Source organism: Symphalangus syndactylus, chromosome 17, assembly GCF_028878055.3.
Source record: "Symphalangus syndactylus isolate Jambi chromosome 17, NHGRI_mSymSyn1-v2.1_pri, whole genome shotgun sequence".
Lineage (NCBI taxonomy): Eukaryota > Metazoa > Chordata > Mammalia > Primates > Hylobatidae > Symphalangus > Symphalangus syndactylus.
The window spans coordinates 93,944,852-93,966,250 of NC_072439.2; the positions used below are offsets into that span (position 1 = coordinate 93,944,852).

The 21,399-nt window shown below is 36.4% G+C and overlaps 1 protein-coding gene and 1 long non-coding RNA gene across 4 annotated transcripts in view; both read right to left on the minus strand.

Moving 5' to 3' along the window:
* Nucleotides 1-20,444, minus strand: part of LOC134733178 (uncharacterized) — an 82,849-nt gene extending 62,405 nt beyond the window's left edge. The window contains exon 1 of the long non-coding RNA XR_010116697.1: nucleotides 18,526-20,444. This is a non-coding gene — a long non-coding RNA (uncharacterized lncRNA). The remainder of the gene's footprint in view (nucleotides 1-18,525) is intronic.
* FGF12 (fibroblast growth factor 12) overlaps nucleotides 1-21,399 on the minus strand; it is a 603,658-nt gene that overhangs the window by 140,723 nt on the left and 441,536 nt on the right. The gene's annotated exons all lie outside the window — the stretch shown is intronic.

A 21,399-nucleotide genomic window follows, 5' to 3' on the forward strand; every position in this document is an offset into this window, starting at 1 on the left:
CCTCCGCCTCCCCGGTTCAAGCGATTCTTCTGCCTCAGCCTCCCAAGTAGCTGGGAATATAGGCACCTGCTACCATGCCCAGCTAATTTTTGTATTTTTAGGAGAGATGGGGTTTCACCATGTTGGTCAGGATAGTCTTGAACTCCTGACCTTGTGATTCACCTGCCTCAGCCTCCCAAAGTGCTGGGATTACAGGTGTGAGACACCGTGCCCAGCCACATTTCTCCTTTAAAGGCTTGATGCTGTTACCAGTCAGCCAGCTTACCTATATTAAAAACTGAAAATCATCACTACGTTAACATATATTGATGAATACGCATTGCGTATGTAACAGGATTTTTTTAAATGACAAACTTTGACTAAGGCATCAGGGAATAATAGATATGAACTCTAAAATTTTATTCCAGAAAATATAGAAATCTGAAAATAGGTAACACAGAAACTGGTTACACTGCTCTAAATTCTACAAGGGAGACATAGAAAGTTTAAGAGTAGGGCTTGGTAATTTCTTCATCTAAAACCTAGAGAAAGGGCTTCAAGAGGACCATAGAGGGTTTTTGATCTTCTTCCCACTGTACTGAGAAGCACAGTACACCAACGTCAAAATATAGTCCCACCTAGGAACGTAGAAAGCAAGGGCGAGGAGCTCATCCTATATTTTGACTGAATGGCATTCCCAAAGCTGGCCAAGACAGAGGAGAATGAGTGTATAATACTTCTAGAACAGATGTGGGCCACATGGTAAAAAAGAACCAGCCTAGGGTCTTTTAAAACTCCAATCCAAGAGAACAGGGTAAGAGGAAACAAGGCTTTAATAGGAAAAGCCTACATACAGTAGAAAGTGGAAAACCAAGAGCTGATGGAAAAGTGGTTTGAAGGTGAGAAGTCATCACTGACCAGACAGAGTTTCAGTTGGAGAACCCACAAAGGTAAGTCTCTAAAAAACCCTTAACAACTACAGTAGGTAAGAGCTACCCCCAGATTCTTATTGAAGTACCAATCAAGTAACAATTCTCTGGTTCCCTTCCTGCTTCTCCCTCTCCATATTCTAACTAGTCCTGAAGATATCAGTCATGGTGGTTGGTTTGGGCAGTGGAGGTGACGAAAATTTTTGGTGGCCTTCCTGCAAGAATGTCACAGTTAGGGTCTGATTGTGGATGAGAGTGTGGAATGAATAACCTTTGAATAATGAAGGAAGTGTTTACATTATATTGAGCTGGGAAATTTACTTATTAAGTGAATAAACGTTTTACAACTTGAAGAAAAATGATGAGTTTCATCCACGGTCATGGGAAAACTTTCCTTGTGTATAAAATTTTGAAGGACAGTTAAAGAAAATGATCAATTTGTATACTGATTTTACCTTATAAGTCATACTTGGTTAATGTATGAGTTCACATATATCTATATACATATATGTATCATGTACATTCCCACAGAGAACTTTATTTAACCTAGACAGCCACTCTGTGAGATAAATATGTCTCTCATTTCATAGGTAAAGAAAATGACTCTAAGAGAGACCATTTAAGATGATCAATAGCTTGCTTGAATTGAATGAATTGCCAGACATTTTTCTAAGCACTTCATATATTTATTTCATTTAATTCTCATAACAACCCTATGAAGTAGTCACTATTATATTCCCCATTTTATAGATGAAGAAACAGAGGCATAGAGATACTAAAGTTCACAGCCAGCAAGTGATATGGTCAGCAATTACACCTGTCAGTTGAGCTTCAGAGCCTACAGTCCTATCCACTAGGCACATGACATAGTGAATGAGCAGCAAAGCCAGCGTCTACAACAGAAATCCTGAAGGAGATTTCCGCTAGATCGATTTGTGAGGACTCAGCTGTATCATAAACAATAAAACAAAAGTTAAAAAGGAAGGAGGGCAGCACAACAGGTGTGTCACTAACTATCCTGCTGTGTGGCATGGGGTAAGTAACTTACATTTTCTGGGCTTGAGTTTCCATGTCGATTAAATTAAGGAAATGGACTAGAGAGTCTCCAGGGTCCCTTCCAGATTTGAATTTGATTTCAAGCTCTAAAAGAATATGTGTGTGGTGGGCAGCTAATACATATTAAATTATGCAAACAATTTAGCCTTGCATTTGACTGCAGGGCTGATGAAATATTTTTAAAATTTACATTTACATAAGAGATAGTTTTGAAAAAATGCTATCTTAACATGCAATCAAAAAATATTTTTTATAACATGTCAACTGGATGAAAATAAAAGACAGTTTCAAAGATCAAAGAAGCCTAAATGTGTTTTTTTAAAGAGAGTGTGATGGGGTTATACATAGATTCATTATTATTATTTTTAGAACTGCACAGCTGTTTTGGCAGCTTGTTTTGTAAATCCTACTTTGCAAATGTAATGAGGTTTTTTTCCAAACAAATGTTAGTTAATGGAGCAGATAACACATTTATTTCCTTGTCATAGCTTAGCATTAAATAAGAAATGTAACAAGAATTCAGAGTTTAAAATATGAAACATGGTATTTGGTCTCTTTACTTACTAGTTACAAAATTAGAAGATAACTCAATATTTTACTTTCTCTCCATATATATTATAATTATCTGTGATTACAAAATATTTTTCAGAATTTCATTTCTTGTCACGTAAGTCTTTTGCTATTGTAAAATCAATAGTTGTATTACTAGTGCCTCTTCAAAGCAAATCTCAAGTCGCTGAGCAGAAATTTTTATAGTATCTGACATGATTTAGGCACTTCTTATGTGCAAAATACTGCTCCGAATGCTTTACATTTATGATTTTATTTTTTTCTCACAATGAACCCATATCTAGGAACTATCATCCTCATTTGACAAGTGAGGAAACTGAGGCAGAAAGAGTAACTCGCCAAAGTTAATCAGTTAGTTGAAGAGCTAGGATCTGACAATAGACTGTTGATAGGTGCAGAATAAAACCAGAAACAACAGGATAAAAAGCAACAATGTAAGCTAAAATATTCTAATTTTTAGTTTAAATGTTTGAGGCTTTGATGTGATATCTTAGATATATTTCCACAGAAGGTCTGTCTTAAAAATGTAAAATTTAGGCCTTTTTTGAAGTCTTATTTATTTTTGAAAATTCTGTTTCATTACAGAAAGGATTTGACAAGAGAAATGCTGTTTTCCACTTATTCACTACACTGAATGATGGGGCCTCAGAAATTTGTGGTGCAGTTTTCCTTACACTTTCTGCAGTCTCTCGCATTCAGTGTGTGGGGTATATTTGTTTTCTGGGGCTGCCACTACAATCACCACAAACTGGGTGGCTTAGACAACAAAAACTTACTATCTCACAGTTCTGAAGGCCAGAATTCTGAAACCAAAATGTCAGCAAGGCTATCTTCCCTCTGAATTCTCTAGGGAAGAATCCTAGTTTGCCTTTTCCTAGCTTTGGGGAGTTAATGAAAATCTTTGGTGTTTTTTGGTTTGTAGCCACATCACTTCACCCTCTGCCTCTGTCTTCACATGGCCTTCTACCTGTGTATCTCTGCATCTCTCCTTCTCTTATAAGGACACTAGTCATTGGATGGAGGGCCCACTCTGAATCAAGTATGACATCATCTCAAGGTCCTTAATTAATTATATATGTAGAAAGCCTATTTCCAAATAAGGTCACATTCTGAGATTCAAAGTAGAAATGAATTTGGGGGACACTATTCATGTGTGGAGATACTGTGGCCTGGCATTAAGTTGACATTGACATACACCTCTGAGAGACTCTATATTAAACACATAATCTCTGTAATGACTTCACAGATGTCTCCATGCTGCCGAAGGTCGCACTGTGACCTCAGCCTGGGCACTTAGCAACACACGGGCAAACAGTTTTCAGAGATCTCAGGACTGAGGTGAAGGGATTAGGGGTAATCCTCAGAGTACAGTGCATCCAGGGCTTACCTAAAACATAACAAATATGTGTCTCAGCCCTTCCAAAGCTGTTCCCTATAGCCCTTATGCAATCCTAGAGTGGAAAGCCTTCAGTGTTTCAAATCCTCATACTTTCTGTAATCGTTTCCTGATTATACTGCAGATGCTAGTATGAAAATGTCTACTTGGAGATTTCCTGCAAAACTGTTTCCATAAATCTCCAATAACAGTGTAAATTAGAAACAAGAATTAACCTACACTCATCTGATTCCCATGACATACAGAGCACACACTACTTATTCATTTGCTGTAGGTAGTCACTTCATCCACTTGAAGAACATTCAAAAGTGATATGTGGTGTTTTTAATCATAAGTTAGTAAAATGTATATTTTATTGGTAGGTTATATTTTCAATCTTCTAAATGCTTCTGAACAATTGTCTGATTAATTCCCTAGAATGCAAGCTCCATTTGTTCTCAGATTTCTCACCAATATCTAGGTGAACATCTGGTACATAGTAGATACTCAACACAACATATTTTTTGAGTAAATGAATGAATGAGTAAATGAACTTGGCTGAATGAATGAATGAATCTGGATGACAAAGAAGAGAATGCAAAATTACTAGATTCTTAAATACACAACATGTCCGCTTATTACTCTAGTCAAAAAATGACTTATACTAAAAGAGCTATTTTGTTTTGGATTATCTTCCACTGTGTGCCGTCCCTCCATACTCCCACTATGAGATGTTTGAAAATTTTCTTTAAGGAGTGGCTAAGTGTAATATGTACCAAAATCAAAAAGTAAGTATGTAAATGACTATATCTTTGTTTTCACTGTGGCTTCCAAGGCGTTCTAGGTCAATTAATTGGGTAAAATATAAAAGCTCCATAGGCCTTTATGCCTACAGATTCTGTATATCCAATATTTATCTAATATATATATATTATATATATATGAGAGAAAGAGACAGAGAGAGCTGTAACACATATTTTCTATTAGTAACAATATGACCTCGAATTAATATTTTACTCTTATTTTCCGCATTAAGAAGTTCATTCTTTTGAATAGTTTCAGGTCTACAGAAATTGCACAGAGAGTGCAGAGAGTATATACTATAAATAAGGCACCAGATGTGATTACTCAGGGAGAGCGAAGAGACATGTAGAGCTTAATTTCTGCCCATGAGGTAAGTGGACGTGAGAGATATACACATAAACAGATAAAATGGATGCCTTGTACTGTTGAAAAATGGATGACCATGTTTTGCAGGCAGTATTACAGTGTTTCCTAGAATCAAGAAATGCTGTATGTGAGGGAAAACTGCGAGGGACTTCCCAGATGAGGTGGCTCTTGGACTGGCCTTTGAAAAATAATGTAAAGGTACAACAGGTATGAGAAAAATTTTCATGACATGAATGCTATAAAACATATTTTTGAATGTTATCTAAAATATTAGATAAATGTAACCACCATAGTCTGGGGCTAGCACATATGGAACCACAGTCTATAAGAACTCTTACTATTTATATTATTTATAATAGTAATAAAAGTATGAAAAGTTCTTTTTCAGTTGTGATTCACTCTAGGTAGGACATTGTGATTCACCTTGTTTTCTTTCCAAACAAAAACATTATTATCACATTATTATCTTTAATAATTTTTTGACATCAGAGAGGCAACTAAACTCGTCGTTAAAGGATGAGGTTGAGCACAAGCATTTATTTGATCATTTATATTCAGCTCTATTCACAAAAGGATTGAAAATAATTTCCACACACATATAATTAAATAGCTATAGGATTTCAGTTTTTAGGAGATTTTAGTTAGAATAGTTATTTGTGCACACATGTTATCACTCCTGGTTGGGAGAGAATATCATTTGCTCTTAGAAGGGTAAATTTTCACCCCTTTATTTGCCACAATAGAGAAACCGATTTTCAGTCGCTCCCCCTACATCTTTATTCCATATGAGATGTAGGTAATCTCATTAGTCAAAACTTGATGCACTGGGCCATGTAAAAAATGAATAGGGCTATTTAGGTTTAAAAGGTGGTGGGAGAGTGGTCAGTCGGGGAAGCACTATTTTATATCACTGCCTGAATAGTGACAAAGAATTCCTCTATTTCCACGTGGTCGGCACTTCTAAAACAGAGCCCAGGTTCTCTCATCTCAGTGCACACATAAAAGCCTGAAATTCTCCTTCTTTCCTGCTCTACCAGAGAAACTCCACAAAGCTGAATGCATAAGAGCATTTGCGATCACTTACAGACACGGCTTCTCCACAGGTAGGCTCTGAGGTCTAATTCAGATACTCAGAAATGATCCTACACTTCTGTCTTAGAGCAACACTGAATTCCGCATTGCAGCTTTTCCAGCTACTAGACACTTGCCACTAACAATAAAACTGTACTTTGATCCCCATTTGCACTCTTGTCCCTATTTTCTACTAGTTAGAACCTAGAAAATCATTACTCCAAACCTCAACGTTCTTTCTACACTGGAAAGTTCTTGAGGAGGAGGATCATGGAATATTTGCATTTTACCTTTGGTGACATGCCGATGATCACAGGGCACCCTGCCCATTGTGGATGTTCAATTAATATTCTCAAATGGAAATCTGGTTAATACAATTCTTTGAGATATCTGCTAAAATATGCCCCAATTGCTGCTATATTCTACTCTGTCCTTCAAATAATCTTTACACCAGAAGTTTCCAACACAAATGTAAAAAACATAGTATTACCTTTGCAATTTGGCTTCCCAATGATATGAGACTCTAGCTAAATGCAGGACATGGGGACAAAAGGGAGAGGAGATTTTTTAAAAAATACGAAGAACAAAATGTATTGATCTATTTGATTTTTGAGAAGCAGGTCACACCGCAGAACAGCCTTTTATCTAGCATTCCACAGGGAGACAGTAATGTTTGTCATGATTCTCAAGGCAAATCAATAGAGCTAGAGAATAAAAAGAACAAAACTCCAAATCTCAAGTTCCCAATTAACTCAGAAAGCAATGAAATCTAGACAAGCTCTAATGTAATATATTGGTTTTGATAAAGTCATAGAATCAACAGGCTGGAAGTGTTGAAATAAGTTCCTGGAGGCACCTAGAAAACTACTGCGGAAGCTGGACTTTAACTCATTGACCCTGGTGTTAGGCAGCAAGCACTGGGCTCGCATCAGATTGCTGGTGACTCTGAAGTTATGAATGTTCCCGGGATTTACAACAAGCTGACTGGACTGCCAGGAGCTACTTTAGTTAGGTTTCACCAAGGTACAAGTGCAGCAGACATAGCCTTTATTCGGCTACACATTACAGAGACGTGTAACAAGCTATTGTAGTATACTGAGTACTACTTGGGATTTACCATGAGCTGACAAATGCAGTGTTCAAGTCTTGAGTACACTGCTGCCCTATGAAATGAAATGTAATATAAATCATGTTCTGCCAATTTAATCCTCATGACCCTTAGTAATTGATAAGCAATTAATACGTGTGAGAGTGGAATTATTATCTCCATTTTACAGATGAGCTAGATAAGCCTCAAAGAAATAAAGGAACTTGGCCATAACCACATTATTCCTAATTGGCCAAGGCAGTACTAAAATTCAAGCCTCTTGAGTCTAAACCTCATGCTCTTTTCACTACAATCTCAAGCAAATACCTTCACATCAAGAACTGATTTTCTAGATCAATGACTTATGAAGAATATCAATTTATTACAGGGAATGCAACATGAGTAAATTAAATATCATTCATATAGTTTGCTCCTGTATTTTTTTTCAAAAATGGCCTATGTAAATAAGCATGTTTCTAAGAATCTCTCATGTGAGTGTAGTTCAGTTACTGTCATTTTCTTATTACAACCTGAAATTCTTTTAAATTCTGAAGCTCTTGTTTCACTTTCTACCCTCTGTAATAAAACTGAAATGTCCAAAAAACTAACTATACTTTCATTTTTGGTGTTTATGCTGTGAACCACCTTTTAGGTCAAACTAAAATTATTTTCATGGCTGCCTTTAGTAATTAAAACTTCTTGCATGAAGTAAAAGAAATAACGTCCTATTGTGAGAGTATTCTAGACTATTTCAAGGTTATCTTGTTTTTGGTGGAAATAACCAAAGATAATTGAGTGAACTAACAGTCTGCTCCTTAACTATGACAGCAAGTGTTTAAGCATTTACAATGTGCTGGAGATACAAAAATTAGCACAACCTGGCGCCTGTCCCTGATGAGACTGCAGTTTAGGAGAGATGGATACACAATCAATTAAACAAAAATATATCAAACTTAGTCATACAAACAAAGAATGACAGGCTCAGAGAAGGCCAGTCATTCGTTCATCTGATGCAAGTGAAAATTCCAGTAAGGAGGTGATAACTGAATCTTGAAGTAACAGACATGCTTTTGCTACAATATGAACTTTAAAAAGCTAAGGAGTAAAAGGATCAATCCTAGAGCTCAATTGTATATCATCGGATTTCTGGTTAAGTTTTCCATTACATGTGCTGTTGGCGCCCATCAGAGACAGGCTAATTTTCTGATGGAGCTATTAAGCCTCCCAAAGGTCCTTACCAAATCAGAAAACGCTCCAACTCAAATACGCGTCCATGGTAGACTCTGTTTGGAAGTGTTCCCACTCACTGTTTCCATTCACTGTTACTAGTGCTGAGTACTGTGGTGTTACTGAGTTATGGAGAATTTAAAGCAGCCAGAAATCTGTACCCTTTTTTTCAGTTGCTTAGAATGATCTGCAATCTGACTGAATTGATTGATTTCTGGGATCATGACCAGTTTTGTTTGTTTCACATATGCTTACAAATGGTAGATACAGAGGTTTTCAACAAGGAAACGTTAAATCGTCTCCAAGAAAGGCACAAAAGAGAGAATGGAATGAACTGATTCTTACTGAATGAAGAGATAACTGAATGAAAAAGAAATCCTTTTATCTATTGTGTTAATTAATATTCACAAAACTTTTAAGACAATGGTTTATTGTTGTTCTGAGTATACTCTTCAGATTGAATTTTGTTTAATTATCTTCATTTTTATCAACAAGTGATCAAATAACACAACAGTTCCATGATAGCAGAAGGTTTTGACCACTTATGGGAAACTTTAAGACACTATATATCTACTGCTGAGCCATGGCATGCACACTTATAATGTACAGAAGTGTTGCTGTAAAATATGTCATCCTTTCAAAATGTTTTCTTCAGGGATAACATCCTATGCAATTCTAAGATAATAAGGCAATTTACAAACTTATAAAAATGCCAAAATAGAAAATTAATGATCAAACATAAATGGAACTGTCTGAATGACTCAGAATAAATTAAAGACTACCAGGTCTAAAACAAGAAAAATACAGCATTTGACTATACTAACCTTTTTTCTCCAAATAAATTTTGTCAATCACCCTATCTGTTAATTTTTGATTAACTTTCAAGGTTTAGATTTAATCACATAGCCTAACATAATAATTTATGAACATTCCTTTGTTTACTAATTCCCTTAGTGTTACTTCCTTTACCCTCATCTGCACTTAACAATTCACTGCTGGATATATTATCTCATTCTCCAGTTGTATTCCCTTTTTGCATATTGTCTCTCCAAGTAAATCAGGGAAGAACTGTGTCTTGTATTTTCTTTGTATCTTCATGATACTTAACACAATGATATGCATATACCTTTATTTGGCAGTTGTTCAGAGGTTAACAGTCTGTGAAATTTAGCTTATTGTTTTAATGTGTTTAGCTATCTGGTCTGTTGCATCAAAGCAGACTAGAAGCAGCAACCATGAGAAAAGCTCGGAAAGCTAGCACAGGTGAGAAGAGATTACATTTAAAAAGCCAGTCAAAATAGTAAAACCACTAACCCCAAAGTAGACTGGGGTCCTTCAGTGGAGGGGCAAGTGATTGCAAAACCTTCAATGATTCTGAGAATGTAAATGAAAAGAGTATTCAACTAGATTTCAAGTTCAACAACTATTTATTTAATACTTATCGTGTGCCAAGAACTATGCCAGAATTTGAGTTTACAAAGGTTGACACGGCATCTGGATCATTTGCTTTTGAGACGCTCACTGTCTACTAGTGGAAAGGGATACATTATCTTATTTCCAAAAAAAAAAAAAGTGGGAAATGCTATGACAAATATAAACACCTTAGAGCAGAAGCCCAGACAAAAGATACTTCTTTAACCCAGCCTAAGCCAAAAAGGGCTTCCTGGTGTAGTAACTTTCCTTGATAAACTCAGTTACCAAGAAAATGTAGTTATTGTCCGTTATTGTTTAATAAGGCACTAATCACCAATCACCCCTACAAATAAGTTGAAGGAAAGGCTTTAGAATAAAAAAAAATCTTCCAAAAGTGCTTCAGGATTTGGGGTGTTCATTATAGGCATAACTTTGGGTAGAAGTGGCAAGTTTTCAAGCGATGTGTGGGCAGGGAAAAAATTAGTTTGTGAATTGCAATGCTACTCTGTGTGACAAAGATGCATCATTCACAAAATACAAACAATTACCTAACAGAAAAACAAATTCACAGCAGGAACCAGAGCAATTTATAGCAATTAATGCAGAATACACTTAACACAGACATCAAGAAATACTATCAAAGCTGAAGCACAATTACATAAACCATCTAGGTATCATTTAAGAGAAAGACAAAACATAGCATCTATTCTCCCAAAGGATTCATGAATCTTCCTTCAAAATTAGATTTATACCTGTGATTTTTTAAATTTTTACTAAATTCTGGTATGCTCTTTTGTTATAGCTGATATCCAGATGAAATTTATATTTAAAATACAAATGATACTTATATCTTAATTGATGATTCCATGTTTCCAATTAACAGCCTGAAAGTTCATCCATGGCCATCCTATTTTCTTGAATCATCAACTATAAAGTGTTCATAATTAGGATTTTGGCAATGATAAATGTACTCAAGCAATGGAGCTCAAATTAATTCTTATTTAATGGCTTTTCAATATCAAAGTAGACAAAATTTTAGTCTATCCCAAAACTAGTTTTGTGCTGGTTACCAAGGAACATGGGCCCTGGTTATAAATCCATTTTTCTATTTGAAATGACACTTTAAAGATTGGCTGCAAACTGTGCACTCAAGATATAAACACTATATTTCCATTTTAAATGTCTTCAACATTTCCTAAGCTCTCATGTGTACCATGCCTTTTTTGCTTAACTTTTATCATAGAACTACCATTCATGATACCAAAAAAGGCCTCATGTCCGAGTGCCCTTGACATCCCGCTACAAGAGGAAACCACTCACTGATACTCAAGTCTATTATCACCAAGAAATCTTCCTAGGAAATTAGGTGACATTCAAGGAGAACACTGATAATCATGCAGGAACCTGAAGGTTATATTTAAAATGATTTGATCAGCCTCGGACGATAGGAAATAGATTTGGGGAAATAGCTGAGCATCTTTCATTCATTTATTCAACAGTTATTGATTATGTATTTACAATGCCAGGCTCCATTCTAAGTGCTGGGATGCAGGGCCAAACAAGATAGACGAGGTCCCTGGTCTCATGGAACTTACATTCCTTTGAATGAGTCCATCAGTGCCTAGCTAAACACATCAATAATTTCAGACAGTGACAAGTGCTCCAATGACAACAAAACAGATAACGTGACTGGTGATTTGGAGCAAAAGGACAGCATCTCAGCTTTCGTGCCAAAACGAAGGTAAGAATAAAACGAGAAGGAACAGTCACTGGAAGATATGAAGAAAAAAATAAGTAGAGGATTCAAATGGGAAAATAAAATGACCATCGTAAGTCAACACGTGTGAGGAAGAGACTGGAATCTTGCTGGGTACTGCACAGACCTGGCTCCACCTGCAGAAGAGAAGAGCAAACAATCCAGAGTGGGATTATTGACTGCATCTCTTCTTATTTTCATTATGTGGGAGAGTTAACCACTTTTAACTTTTGTTTATTCACTATAAAATTAGAGGAACAACATCAAATTTCTAAGTTTGTAGTTAATACTAATTAGTGTAAATAAAGCACTTGGTACATATTAGATGTCCAATAAATGCCAGTTCTCTCTTTATCAGGGGAATAAGTAGCATTTACAAAATAGGGATTACAAGGAGATATGAAGCCCAGTTATAATAATTTATTTTATAACACAGCTGACAGTGCCTCATTCAACCTTCCAGTAACCCTTCAGAAAAGGTTTTATCATCTTTCTCTTATGGATGAGAAAACTGAAGCTCAAAGAGATCAAGTGACATTTGCAAGATGATTGCTTTGCATGGGAGCTTGGAGTTAGACCCAACTAATATCTCCTCTTGGCCGGCGATGGAAAGGCAAAGTTGTTGGTCAAAGGGTACAAAGTTTTAGTCAGACGAGAAGAGTAAGTTTTGAGATTAATTGCACAGCAGGGTGATTATAATCAATAATAATAAATTGTGTAATGCAAAATTACTAAGATAGTAAATTTCAAATTTCTTACCACAGAAAATTATGTGAGATGATAAATATGTTAATTAGCTTGACTTATTCATTCCACTTTGTACATATATATCAAAACATCACTCTGTACCTCATAAGTGTGTGCAATTATCATTTCTCAATTGAAAATAATAATTTTTAAAATTTGGCTGCACTACACTGCCTACTGATCGTATCCCTATGTTAAAGTAATACGTAAATCACAGCTTCAGATAAAGGCGTAGGAGCTTTTCATAAAGTAGTGAAAGAAGGGGAAGTTGTAGGAGTTACAATCTGTCTATAGAGTACAATTCTGAGTTACAATGGTTAAGGGCAAGCCTATTGAAGACAGCTAAGCCCAACCCCGTGGTGTGCCATTTATTAGTCATGCATGTGAAACACCTAGCATGCTACCTGACACTCACAGAGTATTCATTTGCCCAAGTTGTGCTGCTTGTGAGTAGCAGGGCCAGGACTTGACCTCTCAAGTCTCCAACACATCATGATACTTATTTCTTCATGTAACTAGCTGGGAAATTCCACTTGCTACACAGAAAAGACAGTTTCTTAAATTATATTGCATTAAAGTGACTCCTTGTTAAAACACAAAAATACCCCACTAGTTACATGCAGGTTGTATCCTTGTTAATAACAATATAGGAATCTTAGAATCAATTCTGGTCTGGCAAGCTATAAAGTTATTTACTTCAAAAAAAAGAACACATATAAAAAATATGTATATAACATACATGTATGTACACACATACATCAAAAAACATCTATACATATAAGTGTGTATTTTTCACCTCTATGCATATGTGTGTGTATTTATCTATCTACATATACAATGTCACTATCCTTTGTTTATTAAATAACATTAAATTATCATGTCTCCAGTTCACGGACTGTACGTGTATTTGTGCATAAATAAATTGCTTTTCTTATTATCATCTGGTGATTTACTACCATTGAGTAGGAGAGCTTCTTGGATATGAAGAATATCTGATATATGTGTATATATTTTTATAAAACAATTTATTAATTATTCTATGGACATAACAGTTTGAGAATCTTATGGATGTTACTTCTTAAAAAATTATCACTACAGGCCAGGCATGGTGGCTCATACCTGTAATCCCAGCACTTTGGGAGGGCGAGGCAGAAGGATCACTTGAACCCAGGAGTTTGAGACCAACCTGGGCAACATAGTGAGATCTCATCTCCATAAAAAATAAACAAAATTAGCTGGGTGTGGTGGCACACACCTGCGGTTCCAGCTACTCAGGAAGCTGAGGTGGAAGAATTGCTTGGGCCTGGGAGGTCGAGGTTGCAGTGAGCCAAGATTGCACCACTGCATTCCTGCCAGGGCAAAAGAACAAAACCCTGTCTTAAAAAAAGAAAAAAAAAATCACCATGGCCAGAGGTTTGTTCCAGAATATCACCCAAAAGTATTCCTCAAATGAATACTCTGGGAAGTACTGGCTTACTAATACAGAGCAAAAGGTGTATATTAATAGAATAAATGTGAGAAACCTACAGAAATAAGTAGGGGAAATAAATATATGGAAACAAATTAGTCATAGAAATACATTCTTTCCATGTTTTAAGGGAAATACTAAAGTTATGTAATCTTTGACACTAAACTTGTGGAGCAAAAGACTGTGAATCTTAATTAAAAGGAAAAAAGAACTATTTTCCCAAAGTCCTCATAAAAGCAAAGTGTGCTGTATTCAACAATACGTGTATCAAATTGGCAATGGGATCATGCATCTAACCCAATTTGAAATGCCATTTAAGTAGAAATAGGAAGGCAAATCATAATAATTCCACAATCAAAGCTCAAAACATGTGCTGACACTCAACCAAAATATGAAAATAGCTAACATTCACACCAAATTTTGATTACACTCATAGTAAATTTAAAACTACTCACTATTATTGCTCAGAATCAGAAGTTTGTTCGGCGTGTTATAAGCGACTTTTTAAGGGCAAGTTACTTTGTTCACATATGGACCAAGTAGTTATTAACAAATCACGCGGTTTCTTTTCAAATGCTTTGTGTTTGTGGCACTTTATTAGTCATCGTGTCAGGAATACCAAACAATTTTTTTTTTAGTGTTTGCAGAATATTATACAGTCACAAACACAAAACAATATGTTGCAATGAGTCAGCATCCTTCTTTTCTAAGTTTTATAAAGAGAATTCATGATAATTTATTTTAGGACAGTGACCTTGATTGCTTTAAAATGCCTTTAATCAGTGCTAATTTCTCATCTTAAAGGAAAATGGAAACATCTGAGTCTATTCTCTTTCTACATTGTCTTACTTATAAAATAATAAAATAATGAGAGGATATTAAAGGAAAAATCATTCATTTATTCAAATATGCATACAATTGCTTTAAGTCTAAGATATTGAAAAAAACATGGCAGAAAATATTTTAGCGGTCTATACAATTTTCTGGTTTGTAAAGTCAGTCTCTCTCTCTGACTGGCTCACTTTCTATCTAAAACATACATATCTGAAACAACAAACAACACACTTCAACACAAACATACCAGTTGAACAACGGACTTCTTATTGATTTTCATTTTTTTGAGACAAAGTCTCGCTTGATCACCCAGGCTGAAGTGCAGTGGTATGATCATGGCTCACTACAATCTTGGCCTCCTGAGCTCAAACGATCCTCCCACTTCAGCCTCCTGAGTAGCTGGGACTACAGGCATGTACCACTATGTCCAGCTAGGTTTTTTTTATTTTTTTTAAGATGGGGGTCTTGCTAAGTTGCTCAGGCTGACCTTGAACTCCTGGCCTCAAGCAATCCTCCCACTTCATCCTACCAAAGTGCTGGGATTATAGGCATGAGCCAACAACTGACTTCTTGAGAGGTAATTTTGATCATATGATCTCTCAGAATTTCATTTAAATTTCTTTCATAGAATGCTGAGAAAGAGACATTAAAGAAGGAAAGAGAGAGATTTCATTTAACTCAATCCAAGTTTTCTCTGGTTAATCTAATTCTGTGCCTTAGTGATGTTTACTGAAAAAAAAAAGGTGGAATTTAGAGGAAGAAAAATACTTTCTCTTGGGAAATAAAAGAAAATCATAGGAAAATTTACCTGTTACAATTTGTTAACAGAAGAGAAAATGAAGTGTATGTATCTGCAGATTTCCGATCATCTTTCCAGTGCTAAATTTGAACCTCATTCTCAAGGGTTTTCTAAAATAAAACTTAACATACCTTTCCATCACCACATCCTCATGTCCTCAAGGCTAATTTGATTTAGGGATTATTCTAGTGTTTTGATTTGCTATCAGTTTGAGATCCTTTATATCAAAAAGAAGGGCCAAATTTTGTGAGGTTCTTAAGAGAATAATGCAGGTGAATAAAGCCTCAGTATACTGGGCTTCTCAGGAATGTAGCACTGACTGCCATTTATAATTAATTAAAGATTTAGAGATTCTGTACCTTTCAAACAGTCCTTCTTTTTGTGTGGAACGTTTTCTAATACATATTCAACATTTGCCTGCCTTTTCTTTTGATTCAGGGTTGTTTCTCCTAGTTCTTGCTTATCTTCATCTGTTTGGGTAGCTGTAGCCAATGGCTTATAAACAATATAAATTTATTTCTTACAGTTCCAGAGGCTGGGAAGTCCAATCAATATCCAGGTGATGGCAGATTTAGTGTCTTGTAAGTACTTGCTCTTCTGGTCAACAGACGAGGCTGTCTGTCTGTGTCCCTACCCAAATCTCATCTTGAATTGTACTCCCGTAATTCATACAGGTTGTGGGAGGGACCTGGTGGTAGATAATTGAATCATGGGGATGGTTTCCCCCATACTGTTCTCATCATAGTAAATAAATCTCATGACATCTGATGGTTTTATAAGGGGTTTCCGCTTTCACTTCTCTCTCATTCTGTCTTTGCCTGCTTCCATCCCTGTAAGATGGGACTTGTTCCTCTCTGCGTTCCACCATGATCATGAGGCCTCCCCAGCCACGTGGAACTGTGAGTTCATTAAAACCGTTTTTCTTCCCAGTCTTGGGTATGTCTTTATCAGCAATGTGAAACAGCCTAATTCTCAGAGTCCTTACTTGGAGGAAGGGGCTAATTAGCTCTCCAGGGTCTCTTTTATAAGGACACTTAATGACATTTTTGAGAGCCCTTATGACTTAATCTCCTCCCAAAGGCCCCATTTTCTAAAACTACCACCTTAGGAGTTAGGATTTCAACATATGAATGTAGGGGTCACAAATATTCCAGTCATAGCACTGTTTCATGTCATCGCTGTCACTCTTTTCTTTTTCTCCTTTTTAAGCATAGCTTCCTGTCTCCTTAGGCAAAGAAACAAAACAGCCTAGGTTGGGAGAAGCACAGGTATCAGATCATATAAAAGCAGAATAATTTCGACACTTACAAGTAAAGTGCATGAGATCGTACAGAAAGGCATCACAAATTGTCTTTTTAATGTTTAACATGCATTTTTGCTTTCTTCCTGACCTTCCAACATATTTTGGCTGATAGGGAAAAGTTTTGCAACTATAACATAAAACAAAAGATAAGCAACAGCAATCTTCTAAATTGATAGGGGTAAATAAACTTTAATTAGATTAGGTAACTACTTTCAGAAAAATATAATATCTCTCTATAAAGACATATTGTTTAACACTAAAAGGGCTCCCTTGAGCATATAAAACTAGGAAGTCATCAAGAGGTTTCGTTTCTTGAGACACAAACTCTCAGAATTTTGGCCATAAGACCCTAACTTAGAATAACACCAGTGGACTCTAGCAGGTTAATTATCCTACCAATCGAAGACAGGAGTTCTATACAGATGTAAACATATTGTTTCTAGTGACAAAAAATGATGAGGCTTAAGGCTCAGAGTGATGGAGAAGAAACAGTATGAATCTTGCCTCATTCTCTTGCTAGCATTCAGTCACCTCCCCACCTCCTACTCTCTCTGGCTTACAAAAGCAGACCTATCTAAGAGAACTGTCTAGAGCCTTCTGGCAATGCACTGTACTTTTTGGTGTGGGACAGTGGCAGGATTAGAACTAGTAATTGGATTTCCTCACTCCCAGTTCACTTATCTATCCACTACAAAACAGCATGTTAATTTTGGAAATATTTATACCACTAGGTCATCATGACCTTTGAATATAAACACTGGCACCAATTATATACCAGGAATCTCCTTATGCCTCACCTACCTAGAGTCACTGCCCATGGCAGTATGGACTTCAGATGCCATGTCTCCTGGATAACTGTTCAACATATATAAAACCTCAAAATAATGTGTTATATTTAAGAAGAATTCGAAGACAGAATATCCAAGTGTGGATATATCAAATTAATGTCTACATTTCTCTCTTAATTTTCTATCCAAGGAATAAGAGCTAAATATAATCACAGCAGGAATCCTAATGAAATGTTTCAACAGGAAGCAATATTAAAGTATATCAACCTAGATTGATTGTTTTGATAGACTGTCTTAAAGGTAAATCTAGATTTTCTCTTTAAAGAATAGTGAATCTCATATAAAATCAAATCTCTTCCCTGAAATATTTGTCAAAACCAAATTGGTATAGACTATTTTTATCACAAACACTCCCATTTTTCACAGCTATTCCAATACAACTCTGATTTAAAAACTGCAATAGAAATATTTAATTTAATTAATTTATTTAAAAATTTGATTTTTTTTTTGAGACAGGGTCTTGCTCTGTTGCCCAGGGTGAGTGCAGTGGCACTATCACAGCTCACTGCAACCTCCATCTACCAGGCTCAAGCAATCCTCCCACCTCAGCCTCCCAAGTAGCTGGAACCACAGGCACACACCACCATGCTGACTAACTTTGTTTTTCTTTTTTCATTGTGTTTTTTTTTTTTTTTTTTTTTTTTTTTTGTAGAGACAGGGTTTCACCATGTTGCCCAGGCTGGTCTTAAATTCCTGACCTCAACCAATCTACCTGACTCGGCCTCCCAAAGTGATGGGATTAGAGGCGTGAGCCACCATGCCTGGCCTACAATGTTTTCATTTTATTTTATTTTTTTGAGACAGGGTCTCACTCTGTCACCCAGGCTGGAGTGCAGTGGCACAATCATGGCTCACTGCAGCCTTGACCTCCCAGGCTCAAGTGGTCCTCCCACCTCAGCCCTCCCAGTAGCTGGGACCACAGGTGCACACCATCACGCCCAGCTTATTTTCATATTTTTTGTAGAGCCAAGGTTTTGCCATGTTACCCAGGCTGGTCTCAAACTCCTGAGCTCAAGTGATAGCCCTGCCTCGGCCTCTAAAAGGGGTGGGATTACATGTGTGAGACACTGTGCCCAGCCTCATTTTATTTTTAAGCCAAATCTTCAAAAATTGTCCTAATTTAATAGGAAAATACAACATCCCCAAACATGATATTAATATTTATCATCTTTAGTTGTACAGATTCTTTATTTCTTTGTAAAGAACATTATTAGGTCTTCATAGGAAATGAAATATTGCTCTTTTCGAGTTTAATGCACATAAGTAATCTATAATTCTGTATGAAACTTTTATAATCCCTTAAGAAATGTCCTGCAAATTTGATAAAGTCAAATTTAAAAATAAAATACTTTTAAGGTCCAAACTTTAGATTTCAGAAAAAAACATGTGGAGTACTTAGTTTATACAGCCTAACTCTCTTCTATCATTTGCACTGATAACATTATTCCTGAACACATTTTAGCCCAAACCCAGGGAAGACAGGCTTACATGCAAGTTTACAAAAGGAATAAAATCCAGGTAGTCAGCAAAGTGCCCCCAAATGAGAACCGAAATTCTTCCAAATTGCTTTGTTCAAGTTTCATTATCTAGACTTCTTTTTGGCACAACATGGTTATTGCTCACCCTTTACTATCCCTTCTACCAGCACATGCTGTCAAGAACAATAAAAGTACTAGGGTCAATATATAGGTATGTCTGCTTAAAAAAATAACAATAAGAGAAAAACCTATTTGGCTAGAATTTCCCACGATTTGAGTCATAGCCCACAAACAAGACTGATTCATTCACTTTTCTGCAAATATGCTATGAAGCAAAAATTTTAAAAATTAAAAACGTCTTCTGGATTGCTAGACTGGTTCAGTCGCAATACTTTGAAAAGGGAAGAGAAAGGTATACTGTTTGGTAATTGGAACTCAAAGACCACATCCTGTGTTGTTCAATGCAGATTTCTTGATTGGCATGACAGAGTATGCAATATAATTATTTTTAATTGCCAATTCACATATCTAAAGAAAAGAATATATAAGACTCCCAGAGGCACTGTTCTATAGCAGGAGTTTAATACATCAATGCAGGCTTTAGCAAATAAGGGCTTTTGTCAATATTTCCCTGGCACATCACCCACAACATAACAATACCACTTAGAATTTATATAGGCCTTTCATTTGCGAAGTGCTTTAAAATAATTAATCCCCAGAATACTCATTTGTCAGGGGAATGAGCAATTGATTATAAAACTGAGGATTTCAAGCAAGAAATGGTTTGGATAAGTTCAAAAAGGAATCTTGTTTTTAGGCTGAAATAGAATCTCTAACATCCCCAAAGTTAGCAGTGCTGTTTTGATATGGTTAACATCTTTAATATTTTTAGGCACTGATAAGCTGAACCCATAGGTTTCTTTATGCTCCCTATATTTCTCGAAAGCTCACTTCTGTACTCCAATGTGTGTTCCGTTTTTAAGAGCCACAGATTTTTCCATACATTCTCAAAAATGGTAGAATGTCTATATTTCTGAATATAACACTAAGAAGGCATTTGTAACCATTATTAAAATATTAGACCATTAGTGCTGTGGTGTCAAGCACAAGTTCACCATTGTATACCCAAGACTGAACACAGTGCATGGCATACAGCAATCAGTAGTCATCCCAACATAAAAAACTAATGTTCTCTCAGCTTCATTAACTCATATCTTTATTTGTTCATTCATTTAATCAGTCAATCAATCATCATTTGTTGAGCTCTGCTATCTGCAAATCACTGAATGATTTAGCAAGAAGAAGAGAAAAATGTTATCTGTCCCTTGATCTCATAGAGTTTACAATTAACTAGAGATATATAGGTAAGTGAAAAATGAAGACGATTAAAGACAACAATAGAAGAACAGGAGGGTCGGAGAACAAAAGAAGAAAGAAATATTTCTATTTGGTGAGTGTCTTAGTCCATTTTGTGTTGCTATTGCTATAAAGGAAAATCTGATGCTGAGTAATTTATTTTAAAAATAGGTTTATTTTGGCCAGTCACAGTGGCACATGCCTGTAATATCCCAGCATTTCGGGAGGCCGAGGTAGACAGACCACTTGAGGTCAGCAGTTCAAGACCAGCCTGGCCAACATGGTGAAGCTCCATCTCTACTAAAAATACAAAATTTAGCCAGGTGTGGTGCATGCCTGTAATTCCAGTTACTCAGGAGGCTGAGGCAGAATCACTTGAACCCAGGAGGTGGAGGTTGCAGTGAGCTGAGATCGTGCCACTGCACTCCAGCCTGGGTGACAAGCAAGTCTCTGTCTCAAAGAAAAAAAAAAAGAGGTTTATTTTACCGATAGTTCTACAGGCTTTACAAGAAGCATGGCACCAGCCTCTGCTTCTGGTGAGGCCTCAGGAAACTTCTGGTCATGGTGGAAGGAGACGTGGGAGGTGGAGTCTGCATATCACATGGTGAGAGAGGGAGCAAGAGAACAAAGAGAACACATCAGGTTCTTTTTAACACAGAGATCTCATTGGAACTAAGAGTGAGAACTCATTCAATTCCTCAAGAACGGCACAAGGCAATTCATAAAGGATGTGCTTCCATGACTCAAACACCTCCCACCAGGCCACACCTCCAACAGTGCGGATCAAATTTCAACACGTGATTTGAAGGGGACAAATATCCAATCATTATCAGTGAGGATTCAAAACAATGCTTCACAAAAGATGTAGTTTTACTTGGGGTTTGCAGGATTTTGATAGGCAGAAGAAATTGGAGAAGATTGTTGCAGATTGAG